Below are 19,524 nucleotides of genomic sequence, written 5' to 3'. Positions count from 1 at the left end.
TGCTAGTAATATATATATAGTAAAGAATTTGTCTTCTTTATGCCTAGAATGTTGAGATAATCAAGTATTTTAAGTAAAAAGATACATGAATGGAATCTTTATTCCTAATTGTATCAGGCAGGATGGATGGGTAGTTTTTACTACTTTATAAGTGAAGAAAGCAAGACATTATGATCCTTTAGCTAATGAGTGACAGACTCAGAAATCCAGTTTTCCAATTGCCAACCCAGTATACCTTGCTTACCCCACAATTGAATATTCATGTGTGTATAAGTGAAAAGACAAAGTGTTATGTAGATATGATTCAACATCAGTCCAGCTGGGCAACAGACACTGTCATTTGCTTCTGGTAGGGAATTCAAGACTTTTTTTTTTTTTTTTTTTTTCAACCTCCTGTTTGGGTCTCAGAGCAAATAAATATTAAAGATCTTGATTCCCTGCTAAATGGAAAAGGCACCACCTGATTCCTAGCTCTTGCCCTGGGTCTTGCATTGTCTCAAGAGTGAAGCTAACAGTCATGTGGATTGTACTTGTTCTGATGACCACACATTTTCTCTGTTGATCAAAAAATGACTCTTAGAATTTTCCTCCAGTTACTTTCCATGCTAATCCCCTTTGTCCTCATGACCCTCACTCTAAAGCTTCTGGTAATGACTTGTCATTTTTATTGACCTCATCTCTGAGTGGGAGGAAACTGTGTGTGGGGGTGGGGTAGGGGGAAGATAAAAGTCAAGGCTTATACCAGATCTGATGTCATCCTGGGCAACTCAGCATGGTTGCTATATGCATTAGAAAAGGAAGAAACATGACTTTTTAAGGCACTGGTGGCCTCTGCCTATGTGCCCCACCCTCCATAAGACTAAGATGGAAGGAAATGCTATAGAATAAGAAGATGAATGGAAATCGGATGTGCCTTTAATCCCAGCCAGAGGCAGTCAGATCCCTGTTAGTTCGAGGCCAGCTGGTTGGTATACATAGCAAGTTCCAGGACAGCAAGGTTAGAGAGACCCTGCCTCAAAAATAAATAAATTAAAAGAAAGATGAATAGAAGTCCCCCTTCATTCCATGGATCACAGGATCATAGAGTGAGGCAGGAGACTTTGGAGTTAGCACTGTCCTGTGTGGAAAGTGGGTCACTAATAAACAGGGAGTGTCGGCCTCTCAGATCTGAATTCTAATGGATGTTGATCACCTTGGACTTTCATGTTATCTCAAAATAAACAATACATGGAGGTGTGTTATGGCAGGCCACCAACTGGTCCTTTTTAAGTCTGTTGTCACAAGAGGGCTATGCTGCTATCCCAGCTTAACAGAACAGTGGCAAGCAAGGGATCTTGAGATCTTACGTGCAGGACATGGTATGGCCTGAATCCAACAGTAGACTACTGTTGGAAAGGATCTTGGGGACATGCTGTAGGCTAGCCCCTCTGTTTACTACACAGAAGACGGAAGCCCCCCCGAGAAACAAAGTGACTTGTTTAAGGCTACTGGCTGAGTGTACCGCGGCGGGGAGCCGCGCGGTTTTGAGTCTCTCCAGGTTCCTTTCTTTACAGAGGTCCTGGGGAGGCTGGGAGGAGCAGAGCACGCTTTGCGCTGAGGCTGGGGGATCAGTCTTTCCGGGGCGGTCCCTAGCGGCGGTGCATTCCAGAGTCATCCGTGTGGCGCGTGGAGTTCTGAGCACTCATCCCAGCCTCTGCTGCGCGCTCCCGGACTTGGGAGCCCGAGCACGTTCCTGGCGGCAGCAGAGCTGAGGTTCCAGAGCTGGGGGTTAGCTTGAAGCTGCGTGATCCCCTGCGATCCGTGGGGACCTGGAAAAGCATCGATCACTGCTTGTAAAGCCTAAGCGTGGATCGGGATCGGATCGAGGGTGAGTGAGACTGAAGAGTGTCTTTTGTGGGGCTCTCCCGATGGAGACTGCCCTAGCATAGTCCTTACCCGGTGTCCTCTCCTGCCTTGCTACTTCTGAGTTTCTTTTCCCCACCCTGGTCCCTTACCTCCGCTGTCAGTCCTAAGTTCCAGCCATCTTCTGCCCACAGTCTTGGGCCTCAGCAGGCCGTGGCTTGAGTGGGTGAACCCCTGCCCACTCGCAGATGGCTACTCAAGGGTTTCCCTGCGCCTGTCTTTTCGTTCTACCCCAGACACCGCAGCTCCTGCCCCCTGCCCGGGCTGGGCGTCCCAGCTCAGCTCCTGAGCCCGGGTGCTCCTGAGCACAGCGCAGGGTCCAAACCCAGCCCCAGAAACAACAGATCATCGGAGTCCGGAATATCTGGAGCCGGTAGTTTGTCCTCAGGACTGCTGGGTTCTAGCCTAGGTGCTACCTCTGGTTACTTTATCAGCGTCTCAGTGAACTGTTTAGTCACAGTGGAATGGGAAAACATCCTTCCAGACTAGAAGCTAATGAAAACACAGTGAAAGGGACCTTTCTTCCAAGCTCCCTTTTCCAGGTTCTCTGATGTTAGAACTTAGTTTCTGCTTTACTGGTTCCTTTGTATCCCTCAGCCCCTCTCCAGTTCTTTGAGTGTAGGGACAGCCTGTCAGTCCTCGATTCTGAGGCATGCCCAGGATCTGGCACGGGGCCTGTTAGGTAGTAGGTGCTCCAGACGGTTCACTGAGTAAAGGATAGAAGGTGCGAACCATCAACTCTGCAGCTGTCAGGAAGTTCTCTGATGGAGCCTTCTGGATGGGCTTTTATGCAGCCCTGTTTGTTCGTTTCCGTGACTAGCAGATCCTGTGGCTGTCAGTTCTCTGGTCTGTGGGCAGACAGTGAATACTAAACTCCTCAAAGCCCAGGGCTGCTATGCTCCAGCTGCTGTCATTCACCTGTGAAAGATCACCAGAGCATCCTTTGTGATCTGCTGAGCCACTCAGTGGCTAGTCTGAGAGAGCAGAAAGCCCCCTAGGACGGAATGGGAGGAGCAGTTTTCTGTGGAGCAGGAGATCTCAGAATTGCCAGGACTGGAGCATTTCCCTTCTCTGTACCCATATGTAAAATGAGGAAGTTGGGTAGGACAGATGCCTGTTTGTCTGTGGTAACCGTAGCCTGTGTCCTTTGAGTTGTGTAAGACACTCACCACTGTCTGAATGCGCACAGAAAGCCCAGCTGAGTTTTAGGCTATCACAGACTTCTGTGGTGAGAACTGAAAAAGTCACAAAGCCATCCTGGGGTTGTGAGTCACACTGTAGGGTGACAAGTCGTGCTATACAGAGTCCTGAAGCTGACCCCCAGAACCTCACTGTGGGCTCTGTTGCACAGACAGTCTGGGGGTTTCCCCTCCTTCCCTTGGTGTAGCTAGAGAACTCTGTGAAAAGCTGTGGCAAGGTGTCAGAGACAAACCAAAGTACAAACCTTGTGTCTGGGTCAGATGCTGGACCCCAGTGGGTGACAGGACAAGGCGGTAAGGGGCCAAGCCAACCTCAGGTGCTTTCCAGCTCTGCTGTGATCTCATCTTCAAAACCTGCTTCTGTTTCTTATGTATGGATTAAAACATACAAACTGTGTCTCCAAGGAAACAGGATCTTTGTTTTGCTTGACCTTATGCTGGTTTTACTTCTATTGCATTATAAACACCAGCAAACTCCCCATTCCCGTAGTTTATAGGAGTGTGGTGTTTTAAATAGAATTGCCCCCATAGGTTCACATATATGAATAATTAGTCACCAGGAAGTAGAACTGTGTGCAAAGGATTAGAAGGATTAAGAGGATTGGGGTAGGTGTGGCCTTGTTGGAGGAGGTGTGTCACTGGGAGTGGGCTTTGGGGTTGCAAAAGGACAGGCCCAATGTCTCTCTCTCAGCTACTGCTTCAGCAGCATGCCTGCCTCCTTTCCACCATGGTAACTATGGACTAACCCTCTGAAATGTAAGCTACCCTCCAGTTAAAGGCTTACTTTTGTTTTCTAAGAGCTGCCTTGGTCATGGTGTCTCTTCCCAACAATAGAACAGTGACTCAGACAAGCCTAGATGCTGACCTCACTGCCCCTTGGGATACCTCAGCCCCCTGGCTGGCCACATATTCTGAATGATGGAATGATAAGCCTACTGGACGCTGATTGGTGCTCACTGTGAAACAGGCATAATTCTCAGCTTTTACACATACTCTTTCATTTAGTCTCTACTATGACCCTGTTAGGGAAGGACCGTCATTCCTTCCACTTAACAGGTGAGCAAACTGAGCTCCGATCACACAGGAAGCCAGTGCTACAGTACAGTGTGATACTGATACCAGACAATCCGGCTTCAATATCAAGCCTTCAGACTTCTCCAAACCCTGAAGAAAAGGGGATCAAATCTTACATTAACTGCAGGATGACATGGGAGAAATTGAGTGAGAATTCAACTGCCAGTATACTTGTGGATCACCAGGGACCCCTAGATCCCTTAAAGTTCTTTTTAGAGGTTGGTGAACCTCAGGAAGGACCAGGCTGTTAAAGGCAAAGTGCAGGGTAGCCAGGACGGGGCCAGATCAGAATTAGAACTGCCTGCACACTAGATAACAGCAAGCCTGAGTGGAACTGTATACTCACAACTTTTGTTGTCTATAGATAGAGCTTAGAGCTTCATTATCCATTGATTTGTATTCTGTTGCCTGACTAGATATGGCTTGCTCTACAGGATCAAGGTAAATGGAGTAGCAGAGGAAGGAGGAGAAAGGAGGAAAGTTAATTATACTTCCTGAACTAGTTTGAATCAATAAGTGTCTGGCCTGTGTTGCTCCTCTTGACCCCTGCCCCAGGCAGACATTGCTAATCAGCATGCTGCACTTAACCTTCTCAGGTCCCCAAACCTTAACTCAGTGTTGAGGCTTCCTTCTTGGTCTCCTAGACTTCATTTAATTGCTCTGAGGTATGATCAAGGACGTTAGAAGTGGCAAAACAAGAGCCCTGTCTGTCACCTTCAAGGATAGCATGGGACTTTTGAAATGGTTTTGTCTTTTAATTTTATTTTTAAAATTTGAAAATTTATATTGGGTTACCTAAGGCTATTTTCATGCAGGTGTATATTGTATTATGGCGCGTTATCTGCCTCCCTCCCTGTCCTCTCCTTAACCCCCCCCCCCCATTTCCTTTGTTCTCTGGGGTAGCTTCGTTCCTACTTTCAGATCCTCTGTGCATGTGTAATGTATGGAGTCCAGTCCACAGAGAGAGAGCACATGCAATTTTTGTCTTTCAAGTATTTTATTTTTATTTGTTTGGGTATGTATCTTGGAGCTGGAGTTATAGGTAGTTTTGAGCAGCCTGATGTGGGTGCTGGGAACTGAACTCAGGTCTTCAGCAAGAACAGCAGGTGCTCTCTACTGCTGAACTGTGTCTCTAGCCCCTGATATTGGTCCTTCTGAGATTGGATTAATTCACTCAATATGATTATCTCCAGTTGCATCATATTTTATTCATTCTTCCATTCTTTTCTGCACTTTTATTAATGTTCTTCAACTGTAGGCCATCCTGGAATGGGCAGAGCAGAATGGTGTGGGTGGTAGGAGGGCAGCAGCAGGCACAGCCAGCCGTTTCCCAGAGCAGGCCAGATCCTCAGAATTGATCTGGTTCTTCCTTTCTAGCTGTTACTGATATCAAAACTGAGGTGCAAGCACCAAGAGGAATTTGCTTAGGAGCTAATTGCGCACCATTAATAACTTGCCGTATTTAGGGCTGGGGAGATAGCTCACAGCTGAAGCGTTTGTCAGGCAAGCATGAGGGCTTGAGTTGATTCCCAGCATCCATGTGAAAAAACTCAGGTATGGTGGTGTGTGCTTATGATTCCAGCACTGGGGCATGGGATGGGGTGGGTCGGGAAGGGGAGGGGGAGACAGGCAGATCCTGGAGGCTTGCTGGCATGTGTACACACTTACAAACCTGTGTACATATACACAAAATTAAAAAAAAAAAAAATAGAAAACAAGGCTGGCCAGATGGTTCAGCTGGTAAAAACACTTGCCATGCAAGTCTGGTGACTTGAGTCTAGGAATCCACTGTAGAAGGAGAGAACAGACTCCCCAAAGCTGCCTCTGACCTACACATGTGCTATACTGTGGCATGCACATTCCCTCCCTCCCCTCACAATAAACAAAACTGTAAAGACAGAGTTACAGTCAACAACAAGAACAGCAGCTCCCCATATCCTCCAGACCCAATTTATCAGACTTAAATTTGGCAGCTTTGGACACCGTTCTTCCGGGAGAGCTCCATAGGTTGGCACCTGTCTGGGTGTCACGAGAGTAAAGTCAGACATGGTGGGGTTGCCGTTCTTGAGGCTGGAGAGTAGAAGCATTTCCTTCTTGGAGCTGTTGGCAGAATTCGCTCCCTTTGGTTGTGGGCCCAAGGTCACCATTTTCCTTTGGGCTGTAAACAGAGGGCCTCCCCCTGCTCCCGACTGCTGCTGCAGTCTTTGGCTAGCCGCTGCCTTCCTCATTCAAACCAGCAGTGAATCAGCCCTTCCCACAGCTCTCTAACCCAGTGGCTCTCTCTCAACTTATGGGTCTCGAGTCCAGGATGACCGGCCCTTTCACAGGGATTGTTTAAGACCATTGGAAATATCAGATTTTTACATTATGGTTCATAACAGTAGCAAAAAATATAGATATGAAGTAGCTATGAAATAATAGCAGTAAGAGCACTACAATATGAGGAACTGTACTAAAGGGTTTCACCCCTTCTCTAACATTCCACCTGACTTTTAGAGGTTCCTGTGATAGGTTGGGTCTAGCTGGATATTCCAGGGTGCTCTCCCTGTAACAGCACCCTTAACATGAACCACATCCACAAACCCTTTTACCTGTATTCTCATGGCCTCACCCTGCAAGTCACGATTCCTTTCTAAGGGGACCAAAGCATGGCTATCTCTTGGGGTCATTTTTCCTCATGCCACACATGTGAAGCAATCTTTGGGAGAGTGGCTGATTTAGTATCACATGGGGAGGCAGAGGCTTAGCCCCTCTACTCTGGGCTCTGCAGCTGTTGGAGTCCCTGTATCCATGGGAAGTCTCCTTTGTCAGCCAGCACAGCAGTGTTCAAGTCACTGGTAAGTAATGTTGGATGGTACTGTCTTAAACAGGATGCTGTGGATTTGGCTTGTGTTTTCTCTTCTGCTGGCTTGCTGTTGGTTTCTGAAACCCTGTGATTGGCTGGTCAAATGCAGTCTACATGCAGTCTCAAAGGGCTCCTCTGGCTGCTTTTCTGATGTCTGAAATAAATAGCCTGTGTTTTTCCATTTTCTAGCCACAGAGAAGCAGAAACTCAAGCAATGAACAAGTCTGTAGCCCATTAGGAATTTTGGGGAAGTAAGATCAATCAGGGTGAGATGAGAACAGAGTGCCCCTTTAGGATCTTGGGACATTAGAGAAAGGTTTCTGATTTGATTCATGTCATGTTTTTGATATTTTGTGCGCCCTGTTCATTTCTTCTTTTGACCCATTTATTTGGAACAAATTTCCCTGGTGAAATGGTTATGCCAGGATGGCAGATGTTTGAGGCTGTTATACAGTGGGGAAGGAGCTACCATTTCTAAGACTTAATGGGTGGCTGGTATGTCCTCATGCTGGTCATGGCATCAGAAACTCCTCCTCGTTAACCAGCCTCCCTGTCCTTTTCTGAGAGCAGAGAAAGGATCACACTGTGGGCACCCTCCAGCCATGCCTACCTACTGTTGTAAATGGGGTTTAAACTAGAATTTATGTTCATCAGTCCAAGCATGTCAACGAGAAGAAATCCTAGAGGACTTGATTTTAAAAGGCCAGTCCTGTGTTAGGTACAGTGTGGACTGGGAGAGAAAGGAGCCCCCATAGTCCTTAAATGTACAGAGAGGCCAGAAAATGGTGAACTCGGAGGCAGAGTTTTATTTTGGAGACACAGTCCAACTTTGATGGCTATTGAGACTTCTGCAGGAGCTAGGGTTCTTTCTGGACCTCCTCTGCTAAGTCCGTGAGTCAAGGCCAAATGTGATGTGCCTAGCCTTCTCATTCTGTTCTCTCTCTGGTCTTCCATTATTAGTATTGTGATGTGCTGGGCCCTGTGATAGAGATTGAGGATGTGGCAATAGACAAAACACAGGGCTTCCATTCTCACAGGCTTTCATTTGAGGAGATCAAAGGAATACTTCTTTAGCCTGTTAGGTGTAAAAGCCAATTAAAAAAAAAAAATCAACAAGTGCTGAGCAAGCTTATTTTAGACTGTGAAACATGTATGCAGGGTCTGGGAATGTAGATCAGTTGGTAGAGGGCCTGTCTACCATACATCAACCCCTGGGTTCAATCCCCATGTACTGGCTAGTTTTGTGTGTCAACTTGATGGAAGCTAGAGTCATCAGAGAGGAAGGAGCCTCAGCTGAGGAAATGCCTCATGAGATCCAGCTGTAAGGCATTTTCTCAATTAGCGCTCAACAGGGGAGGGCTGAGCCCATTGTGGGTGGTGCCATCTGGGCTGGTGGTTCTGGGTTCTATAGAAAGCAGGCTAAGAAGCCAGTAAGCAGCACCCCTCCATGGCCTCTGCATCAGTTCCTGCCTCCAGGATCCTGCTGTTTGAGTTCTTGTCCTGACTTTCTTCAATGGTGAACAGCAATGTGGAAGTGTAAGCCCTCCCCAACTTGCTTTCTGGTCATGGTGTTTTGTTGCAGCAATAGACACCCTGACTGAGACACTCCAGTAACACATAAACTAGGTATAGTGGCAGTGCCTGTAATCTTAGCACTAAGGAGGTAGAGGCAGAAGGATGACCTAAAAAAAAAAGGCCAGTAAGTCTAAGATCAGGCTACATGAGACTCTGTCTCACAATAACACAACAAGGTTGCTGGGATGGTTCATTGGTTAAAGGAGCTTATTGGGCAAGCCTTGCAGTTTGAGTTCAATTCCTGGAACCTGCATAAGGTGGAAGGAGAGAACAGACTTCACATAGTTTGTCTGTTGGTCTCCCTGTGATCACCATGGCAACAGACTCCATTATGTGTGCTTGTGTGTGAGTATACACACAAAACAGCTAAACAACCAAAGAACCTCTCCAGGAGTTGTGTGAAGAAAATAAAACATGATAAGGTAGAAGAATGACTGGAGGGTGTCCGTGGTATTTTAATAAGTTAAGTCTAGAAAAACTTGGGAGCATTTCAGTAGAAACCAGGATTGAGCTTCTAAGAGCAAGTGAGACCTGCAGGTGGGATAAGTTAGTGGGTCCTAGGCATCTGGGGCCTCCAGCTGAATGTAGTGATGGTAACCCTTCTTGATAGTTGTGTTGCTTTCTCTGTTGTAGACACTGCATTCTTGGGTGACAGTCTCAACTTTGTAGAGAACAGAGCCTTAGAGGTCCTGTAAGGCACGATGCTGGCAAATCCTCGTAGTGGTTCTCTGGTTCCCTGCCTCATGGTTCACTTTCTGTTTTGTTGTGTTTTGTTTTCTTTCGAGACAGAGTCTCTCTTCATAGCCCTTGCTGGCCTGGAACTTACTATATAGACCAGGTTAGCCTCAAACTCACAGAGATCCACCTGCCTCTGCCTCCCAAGTGCTGAGAGTAAAGCATGCAACACCATACCTGGCCATGATTCACTTTCTGAAAGATATTTGGAGTCACACATCTTCAGACCCCTGCAGTGCTGGTGACTCAGAGCTGTCTCCTCTCTGCCCTGTGTCTGGTGGAGAGGAGACAGCTGCCTCACTTTCTGCTCAGACTTCTGGCAGAGCTGGATGAGGGCCACACCTGCAGGATGCCACCTGCCTCTATCTGCCTTTTCTCTTGCTGTGGGGTAATTAAGGTTGTCTGCTAGCAGGAAGTAATTTCCTTTATTGCCTCCTTCCTCAATAGGTCCTTGTGGTAAAACCAGTTGGATGACCACTGGCAACTTCTCAAATGCTTCCCTTCAGTTCCCATGTTGAGGATGAGCTGCTTCAGAGGAAGGTTAAAGCTTGGGACAGACATGCAAAGCTATCAAACTCATCACTGTGGTTGCTTCCACTGGATTCAGATCAGTGGGACCACCATTGCTTCCTAGCTACTGTCAGGACTGCTGACCTCTTTTTAGAGATTCTCTTACTGCTGCCCCTTCTGTGTTCACGTGATCAGTCCAATTCTATGGCCCTGTGCACTGCCCTAAATGCTTATGCTTTCTGATACTGTCACACTGAGATAATCAACTTATAAAAAGAAAAGATTGGTTTTGGCTCATCGTTTTGGAGTTCTACACCATGGTCAGCTTTCCCTGACAAGGCAATGCAGTGTGGCAGGGGATTGTGTGGTGAACTGAGTTGCTCACTTCATGGCAGGTGGGAGACATTTTAAGAAAGAGAGGAAGAGCTGGGCGGTGGTGGTGCACACCTTTAATCCCAGCACTCTGGAGGCAGAGCTAGGCAGATCTCTGAGTTTGAGGCCAGCCTGGTCTACAGAGTGAGTTCCAGGACAGCCAAGGCTACACAGAGAAACCTTGTCTTGAAAACAAACAAAAATAAAAAAAAAAAAAAAAAGGGAGGAAGAGAGGTGTCTGGGGAGGGGACTGTGTCCTCTCAGAGACGTTACCCCAAAGACCACCAAGACCTCTCACTGGACCCCACCTCTTAATGTTTCCACCACTTCTCAGTAGCATCTGAGTATTTTATATTCAACCACTGTAGCAAGCTTTCTTGTCAGATTTTATTTTGTACTGCTAGCCCCCACATAATGACATGGAGACTTATTAATTATGAAAGCTTGGCCTTTAGCTTACGTTTGTTCTCAACTAGCTCTTATAACTTAAATTAACTTGTTTCTATTAATCTATGTTCTGCTACTTTTTTTTTTTAACCTTTCTTTCATTCTGTACATCTGACTTGCTCCATATCTTGCTGGTGTCTCTTGGGTGCCTAGATTCATTTTGAGTTTCTCTTTCTGCTTGGAAGTCCCACCTAACCTCTCCTGCCCAGCTATTGGCCGTTCAGTTCTTTATTAAAGCAATCAGAACACACCTTTCACACAGTGTGATCAAATATCCCACAACAAACTCCAGTGGTATTTTGTGCCCACTAGTTCATTTGACCCACAGGTGTTGTACCATACCCTGTTCTGCAAGTGGGACTGATGCCGGGGGAGGCGAAGCCTTTGCTGAAGCTGCCAGGACTTCACATATCCCAGCACAGCCTGCAGCTCATCACTTCTGGGCTTCTGGTCTGCCCTGCTCAGCCCACCTCTCTTCTTTCCTTCCTCTTGAACCTGCACTTGTCCTTCTAGGGCCATATAAAAATCCCTTGCCTTGGAGTCCTCTTCTTCTTAGGCACAGTGGGAGAGTGAGGATCACTGTCTTTTTGAGCACCTGTTTGTTCTAAGAGTCTCCATGTAGCCTCGCTTTATCATCATGAAAGGATGGCGTGAAGTAGTGCATCCCAGGCACCATCACCTTGTTACTAAAAAAAAATTATTATAGTGTGTATGGATAATGTGTGCATATGCGAGTGCATGTGTATGTGTGTGTGCCTGCGTGTGCACGTGTGTGTGTGCACGTGTGTGTGTGCATGCACATATGTGTGTTTCCTATGGGGTGTGCATGTGTGGAGATCAGAGGACAACTTCTTGTCATCTCTCTTCTTCCACCATTATGTGGGTTCCATGGATTGAACTCGGGTTACCAGGTTTGTGTGGCAAACGACTACCTGATGAGCCATCTTGCCACCCCCATCTTGTTTTGGTAAGGCGGCATCTCCCAAAGGCCTGGAGCTCTCCCAGTGGGCTGGGTTGATGGAGCCAGCCCCAGGCCTCCTCTTGTCACCATCTGCTCAGCACTGGGGTCACAAGTGCCACCACACCTGGCTTTTTTTCTTGAGTACCGGGGATTGAACTTGCGTCTCTCCTCATGCTTATGAGGCAAGCACTTTACCTACTTAGCTGTCTCTCAGCCTGCTTTCCTTCTTAATTGCAGCACTGGAATTGAATCCAGGGTCTCACACATGCTAGGCAAGTGTTCTACCACTGACCTAGCACAGTCTCATGGTGAACTTTTTTTTTTTTTGAGACAGGGTCTAGCTTGAGACTCACAGAGATTCACCCACCTCTTCCTTTTAACTGGAAATCAAAGGTGTGTGTCAAATATGCCGAACTTGACAGCTTGCCTCCTTAAGGGCAAAAGCTGTTTTATTCATCAGTATGTCTACTCCTCCTTAGTGTCTGGTAGTAGTCACAGTGCCATCTCTATTTATCCAGTTAGACTGAATGAAACTATATCAGTTTCATACTTGGACCAGAGAAATAGGTCAGTTTATTAACTCTGTCGGTTGATTTAAAAAATCTGTGGCTTGGGTTATCCTCTGTCTGAGTTGGCTTCATATTGATATAACAGAATATTGGAGGCTGCATTGGTTGTAAAAGAGGTTTATTTGGATCACTGTTCTAGAGGTTTGAGGGCATGACACTGGCTTCTGGTGAGGGCTTCATGGTGGTACATAACTCATCGTAAAGGAGAGAGGGAGCTGTGTGTGCCAAAAGGCTAGCATGTGGTATGACCTTGCCATGTAATAACCTGGTTCCATGGTGACAGGCCCACTCTGTAAGACTGGCCTAAGCACTCAAAGGTGGTGTCCCGTGACCTTTTTATAACCTGCCCCCAGGCAGTCCCACCTCTCTGTGCTGTTCCACTGAGGAACCTTGGGAGGCAGACTATCTGAACCACAGTACTGGTTGTTGTCTTTGTTAATAAAGTAGAAGTTCTTTCCCAGTCTGGGATGCTAACAGATTCTAGCCGAAGGAGGGGAGGATGTTTGCTTAGGTTAATGGTTCTTTGCAGACAAGAATTTCCAATCATGATAAGAATTAATATTTGTAGAGCTCTTACTCTGTGAGAGCAGTGTTATGTGCGGTGTGTGATTATCTCAGATAATTCTCTTAATCCTGAGGCAGATACTTTCTTCCCATATTTGGTTTTGTTTTCAGCTGAGTAAATAGAAGCATGAGGAAGTTCAATTAGCTTACTTAAGGTTGCTTAGCCAGAAGGTGGTGGGCCCACATTTCACCACAAGCTGCCTGGCCTCAGAGTCTGAGATTTTAACATTCATCTTCGTGTTAAAGTAAAGAAAAGGGTCCTTCTATATTCCCCTTGGCTTTTAAAGTATTCCCTGTACTTGGAAGAGTTCCCATAGCTTCATCTAAATAGAAGATCTTGTGGCTTTGTTGAGTTCAAAGTGTTTATTCTATATCTATTGAGCAGAAGGGATGTGGAGAAGCTGTGCTAACCAGAGCAAAGCCGTCTGCCATTCTCCTCCTAGTGTCTTGTTTCCATACTTACTGACTCTCCCATCTCTCCCTGTGCCCTTGGAGGAATTTCTCACTCCAAGCCAGATTCTCTTGTCTCTTCCTCTCTTTTCTGATGTTCTTATCCTCATCAAGGAATAAGTAACCTTAGTACGTTTGTATTCAGGCCTTAAGACAAGGGCTGAGCCCAGTATGGGACTGCAAACATGAGGGCTTCTGACCCAGCATTTCTCTTACTTTTGTGGTTTATGTGCATTTGATCCTAGTAAGCCACGGCCCTTCCTTTCTGTCTGTAGGTTGCTGGGGCTCTGTGCCTTAGGTAGCTTGCCTCAGTCAACTCCCAGTGCTTTACATAGCTGAAAAGTGAAGTTAAGAAATGTGCTGGATATGTCTACTTCACAGTGCTTGTATCCACTGGGAATGTTGGGTGGTGTGTGCCGGAGAGATGGCTCAGCAGTTAAGAGTTCTTGCTGCTCTTCTAGAGACCTGAGTTTTGTTCCTAGCACTTCCATGGTAGCTTATAACTGCCTGTAGCTCCAGTTCCAGGAGATCTGATACCTTCTTGTCTCTGTGGGCACGTGACGTGCACATGGTCCTCATACATACACATAAAATTAAATGCATCTAAAAAATATATCCCTAGTGGTGCAATAGTGGCACTTTTATCTTGGGGGTAACCAACAGTGTCTAATTGGAATTAAGAACCACTCATTAGGAAGGAATTCGTGCCTTGTACTGTAATCTTACCACTTATCCGTGGCTGGGGAGGTCATAGACCCTAGAGGAGAGCCTCCTCCTGGCCCTTTTCCTAAATCCTCTATTGAGAGTATGAGGCACACTGTGGTAATCTTATTAGCCCTGAGTCCTTTAGAGCCTTACTTAAATGAGAATGAATAACCTTCAAGGTTTACCTATTTATTGTCTTCATTAACTTTATTTGTATCTGGGAATAAAGCCAAAGAAAGGGCTGAAATAGCAAGGACAGGATTTCATACATCTGTGATGCTGATGGAACCTTAGGTCACATGGCTGCGTAATTGGGATACTCTTAGGAAACAGAATTGTTGAGATCAACTTAGAATTCTCTATGGGTCGATTACCTTGTAGCAACATCTTATTTATAGTTGTATATATTGTGTTTTCTTGTATCCTAATGCAATTATTTAGCTATTTTCCCTCTTCTCCCTGCCTTCCCCTTTTCTTCTGCCATCTTCCTTCCCATCTCCTCCCCTTTCTGTGCTAGGAACAGAACCTAGGCTCATGCAGGCCAGCCACTCTACACTGGGCAGCGCCCCACCTTACTTTCCTGTCTGCAATAATACAGTCTAGAAAGCCATTCACTTAAGACACCTGTGTCCCCGAGTTACTTTAAAAGTCCTTTGTTTTATTGTTGATTGAGAGAGCTGTGTTGTAACCTCCCACTCTATGAATTTGGCTACCTCTCCTTAAAATTCTGAGATTATGTACACAGAAATTAAAAATAATTTTATCTTTTTTTTTTTTTTTTGGTTTTTATTTTTTTGAGACAGGGTTTCTCTGTGTAGCTTTGCGCCTTTCCTGGAACTCACTTGGTAGCCCAGGCTGGCCTCGAACTCACAGAGATCTGCCTGACTCTGCCTCCCGAGTGCTGGGATTACAGGCGTGCGCCACCACCGCCCGGCAATTTTATCTTGATGGTATTTGCCATCCTGCTTTTTGTCTTGAAGTCTACTTTGTCTGATAATACATATACACTTTGATTGTCTGACACTTGTTTGGGAAAGAGAAAGAACGAAGTAGTTCCCCTGACCCTGCAGTATACTTAATGACTGCTCCAAGTATGACACTGATCTTTGATTAAGCCAAGTCTACTATTGTTTTTCTCCTTTTCTTTCCCAGACAGTGTTGGAAAATCAAAGCACATTACTTTGGTTTCCTTTGGTGTTTGCTATTGCTGTTGAATATTATATTCCTGTACTTTCATCTGGAAATATCCTGCTTCACCATAAGTCACAGGAGTTATTTCTTTTCACCTGTTTAAAGACTCATTTTGTTTTTAAGTGTTGTTTCTGTTACAAAGTTGGCAATCAATTGTTTCTCAATTGAAGATAACTTATTATTTCTCTTTATTTTTGAATCTCAACAGATTCTTTATAATGCTCTTCATGGGGTCTCTGGGGCTTTAGTGTATGAACTGATGTCTTTACTTGGCCTTACTGTTTATTTCAGCCTTGTTTCTGCACCCCCACCCCCTCCCACCTCCAGTTACCTGTGCTTTGTATCCATTGTATCTTGTCACTGTGTCCTGAGTGTGTCCTGGGTCCCTTATTGGCTTGATGTTGTCCATTCTTTGGTTTTATTCTGTTTCATTTTAAGTAATTTTCCTGATGGTGAATCTTTCAATTCCCTTTTCAACTATGAATGCTGCTAAGCCCTTATATTGATTTTTCATTCCCAACAATGTATTAGTTCCAGTATTTTTTGTTTTTTTTAAGAAAGTCTAGTATGTTCTTTCTCTTTCATGTTCTCTGGCAAACTTACAATCTTGAATTTTTTTTTTCTTTTAGAAAACGTAGTAATGAGTAGTGGTAGTGTTCTCATGGAGCCCAGGCTGGCCTGAACGCATGTAGGTAAAACTTCTCTTGAATACTTGACCCTCTTGCCTTGTTTCTCAAGTGCTGGGTTATAGGCAACTCGTCATTCCTGACCCTGCTCTATTTTCTGTTGTTTTGATAGTTTTGTTCTTGCTATACTGTCTCTTTTGCCTTCCTGGTCATTTTGGTTTTATGCTGGACATTGTATGTTAATGACAACCTGAAACTTAGCATGTTTGATGCTCTTTCCTCCAAGAAGATGCAGTCACTTGGGCCAGGTACCTGGCGATGCTTGAAATCCAGATGAACAGGGATTTGATTTTGGGGACTGTGCTAACTCACAGAAGCCATGATTTCTGGCAGGCCTGGTGTACTTCCAGCTCACATGTAGCACTAAGTGCTCTAGTTCCAGTTCCAAGGCTGGCCCCGTCCATCTAGACAGTCTTGGCTCCCACTCCCTTACCCTCTTGAGTCTGCCAGAGGCACGGCTCAGTCTCCGGTTTCCATTAGGGAAAATGCTGCCCCTAACTGCCAAGCTCTCCTTTGATTTCTGTCCTCTCCCAGATGGTCTCCTGGTAACTCTTCATTATTTTGTTCGTTTTCTAACATCTTTGAGGATGTTCCCTGCCTTTCTAGTTGTGTTTAGAAATAGGATTGGTCCATTGTTTGCTTTGCCATCATCAGAATTGGAACTCTCGATAGTTTTAGGTCACATCTATCTTAATTCTACATCTGCAAAGGCTTTTGGCCAGAAACAGTAAGAATCTGCCTTGCACTGGGAAGTGAGCGGCAGGACTAATGTGGGTCAGCTGGGAAGCCTGGCAGCGCTGGCTTCTACCGCTGAGCCATGCCAATTTGTGTGCTGGGCTCTGTGGATTCTGGAGGGAGCTTTAGTGAGGTGGTAAGTGCAGGAGTGGGAACCAATGTGGGGATTCTGCTAACTATTAAGTGTATTGATCCCAAATGCACACCCTGGAACTGGGGAAATAACCACAGGATGAGTCTGGGGACCCACTGGACCTACTGTGAGTCGGATGTCAGCCAAAACTCTGTTAATCATCTGATCTTCTTAAGCTCCAACTTTAAATGGAAGGCCACAATGCTTCTTGAGGTGTCCTGGAATTAGTGTCAATTCTGAACCAGTATCCAATAGACCCTGGAAAGTCTGACTGTTCCCTTTCTCCCAGTGTACAGTTAGTTAGCCTTGTGAAAGGTTCTAGGTCCCTCTGGAGAAGGACTGGAGAAAGGCTAACTGTGAAACTTCTAGGTATTTTAACAAAATCCTTCTTCATACTTGAGAGCTTTAAGATCCCTGCCTGGTTAACTTCTCATTTCCACAGCAGGAAACTAGAACGTCCCTTACAGGATTGTTGGGAAGCTTTTGTGAACATATGAGGTGAGGCTAGATAAAACTTAATATTTGCATTCACTAAGCAAATACAAACACTATATAAACTTGCTACAGTATTTTTTAAACAAATACAGTTTGTTATAAAAGTACAAGTTTTATGATTGTACGTTTGAGAAGTCTGAAGGGAAACCTCACCTCTGCTTCTTGGAGGTGAGGGAATCACAATGTGTAATTAAATTATTTCAGAGGCAACATTTAAAAATAAATTTTGTTTTTTGTGTTTTATTTTTACATATGTCTGTGCACCACATTTTTGCTTGGTGCCTATGGAGGCCAGAAGAGAGGGCATCAGTTTCCCTGGAACTGGAATTACAGATGGTTGTGAGATACCATGTTGGATGCTGGGAATTGAACCTGAGTCCTCTGCAAGAGCAACCAGTGCTCTTAACAGCTAAGCTATCTCTCTGGCCACAAGGCTACTCCCTTACTTCCCACCCACCAGACATGGTTTCTCTGTGTAGCCTTGGCTATCCTGGATCTCACTCTGTAGACCAGGTTGGGCTTAAACTACCAAAGCCATTTTAAAAAAAATGTTTTTATCTTGTTGTCCACTTTAAACTAAAGGAAAAAAAGCCATTTGACAACGAACATATGAGAAATTTTAATTTATGAAAATTAGGTCATTTAAATATGCTATGTGATGATATTGGTTGAGCATATTAATTTTGACTTCTGCCAAAGAACTTGATTGCTTAAGAAAATAGTTCCGCTGGGTGGTGGTGCACGTCTTTAATCCTAGCACTCAACAGAAGCAGACAGATTTTTGTGTCTGTGAATTCAAGGCCAGCCGGGTCTACAAAGTGAGTTCTAGGACAACCAAGGCTACACAGTAAAATCCTGTCTCGAAAAACCAAAAAAAAAAAAAAAAAAAAGAAAGAAAGAAAGAAAGAAAGAAAGAAAGATAAAAGAAGGTTTTTCATACAATTTATTTTGACCATTGTTTCCCCCCCTTCCTCTCCTCCCAGGTCCTTCCCACCTTCCACCCATCCTGCTCCATCCTCCTTTCTCTCTGTACAAAATAAACAAGAAAAACTACATGAAAAAAAGCTGTATACTTGCTTTTGTTAATGAAAACAAAATTCAGTAGTTATTGACTTTCAGTAAATTGACTAAATCAGTTAAGCCCTCCTACCATTCCCTCCTCTTCCTTTCTCTCCCCTTCCCTCCTCTCTGTCTGTCTGTCCGTGTGTGATAGTGTAATATAGAACATGTGTGTGATGTATGTGCATTGTGTGTGTGAGGCCAGAGGAGGATGCCGGGTCTTCTGCTCTATTGCTCTTTACCTTGTTTCTGAGTGACAGGGTCTCCAGGTGAATTTAGAGCTAGGACGGCAGCCAGCAAGTCCTTGTAATTCCCCATGTCTGCTCCCCACTGCACTGGGATTATAGGTGTGTACGCACTGTCATGCTTGGCTTTTATGTGAACGCTGGGATCCAAACTCAGGTCTCATTATTGCACAGCAAGCCCTGCTAGCTGCCGACCCATCTCTCCAGCCCCCCTGTGCATGGAGTCTGGGACAGATGTTTCCAGGTTCTTGGTCTCTTATTCAAAGAACTGACATAAAATAATAAGGAAAACTTTTGCACAAGTAACAAGGAAACTTTGTTCAAAGCAAAACCAGAGAATAGATCAAACACACTGTTAAGGGGACAGTGGCCATGGAATGAGGTTATCCGAAGGCCCTGGCTACTCTTGGGGCTTCCTGTTAGGGGGTACAAGGGGGGTTGCTACTAAGGTGCAGGAAGTTCTCAATTTTAATTGACAGTTTTACTTTTTGTTTTTTACTTCTGAGATTATAATTTAATTATAACATTTCTCCCTTCCCTTTCCTCCCTCCAAATCCACCTATATACCCTTCCTGGATCACTTTAAAATTCGTGGTCTCTTTTTAATAATTGTTCTTGCACACACACACACACACACACACACACTATTCCTAAACATAACCTGTTGAGTGCATATAATGCTGCTAATGCTGCCTGTATGTATGTTTTCAGAGTTGACCATTTGTCCCAGAACAACCAGTGGGTGTTCTCTTCCCTTCCCAGCTTTCCTCAGTTGCCTGTCTTCCTCTGTGTATGGTTGAAGTCTGTGGGCTTTCCCTGTCCAGTTTGGCATGTCCATTGGTGTCCTCCTTGTTGAGCTCACATTTGGGTAGTCATGTTAGAGAGACTCCATGGTGTAGCTTCTGATGTTACTAGGAGACACGGTCTCACAGCAGACTCCCTGATCCCCTGGCTCTTACAGTCTTTCTGCTCCCTCTTCCACATGTTCCTTGAGTCTTTGGTATGGGAATGTGTTGCAGATGTCTTCATAAGTTTTAAATCCATTTCTTTGTTCTGTTTGTCCCTTTCCACA

General features: G+C 45.1%; 1 protein-coding gene across 1 annotated transcript in view; it reads left to right on the top strand.

Annotated features, from left to right (window-relative positions):
* Positions 1-1,552: 1,552 nt before the first annotated feature.
* Smim3 (small integral membrane protein 3) overlaps positions 1,553-19,524 on the top strand; it is a 28,964-nt gene continuing 10,992 nt past the window's right edge. Inside the window, exon 1 of the mRNA XM_036204962.1 lies at positions 1,553-1,867. The gene's annotated coding sequence lies outside the window, so the exon portion shown is untranslated. The remainder of the gene's footprint in view (positions 1,868-19,524) is intronic.

This window comes from Onychomys torridus, chromosome 13 (genome assembly GCF_903995425.1).
Source record: "Onychomys torridus chromosome 13, mOncTor1.1, whole genome shotgun sequence".
Lineage (NCBI taxonomy): Eukaryota > Metazoa > Chordata > Mammalia > Rodentia > Cricetidae > Onychomys > Onychomys torridus.
This window is presented reverse-complemented; position numbering and strand designations above follow the sequence as displayed.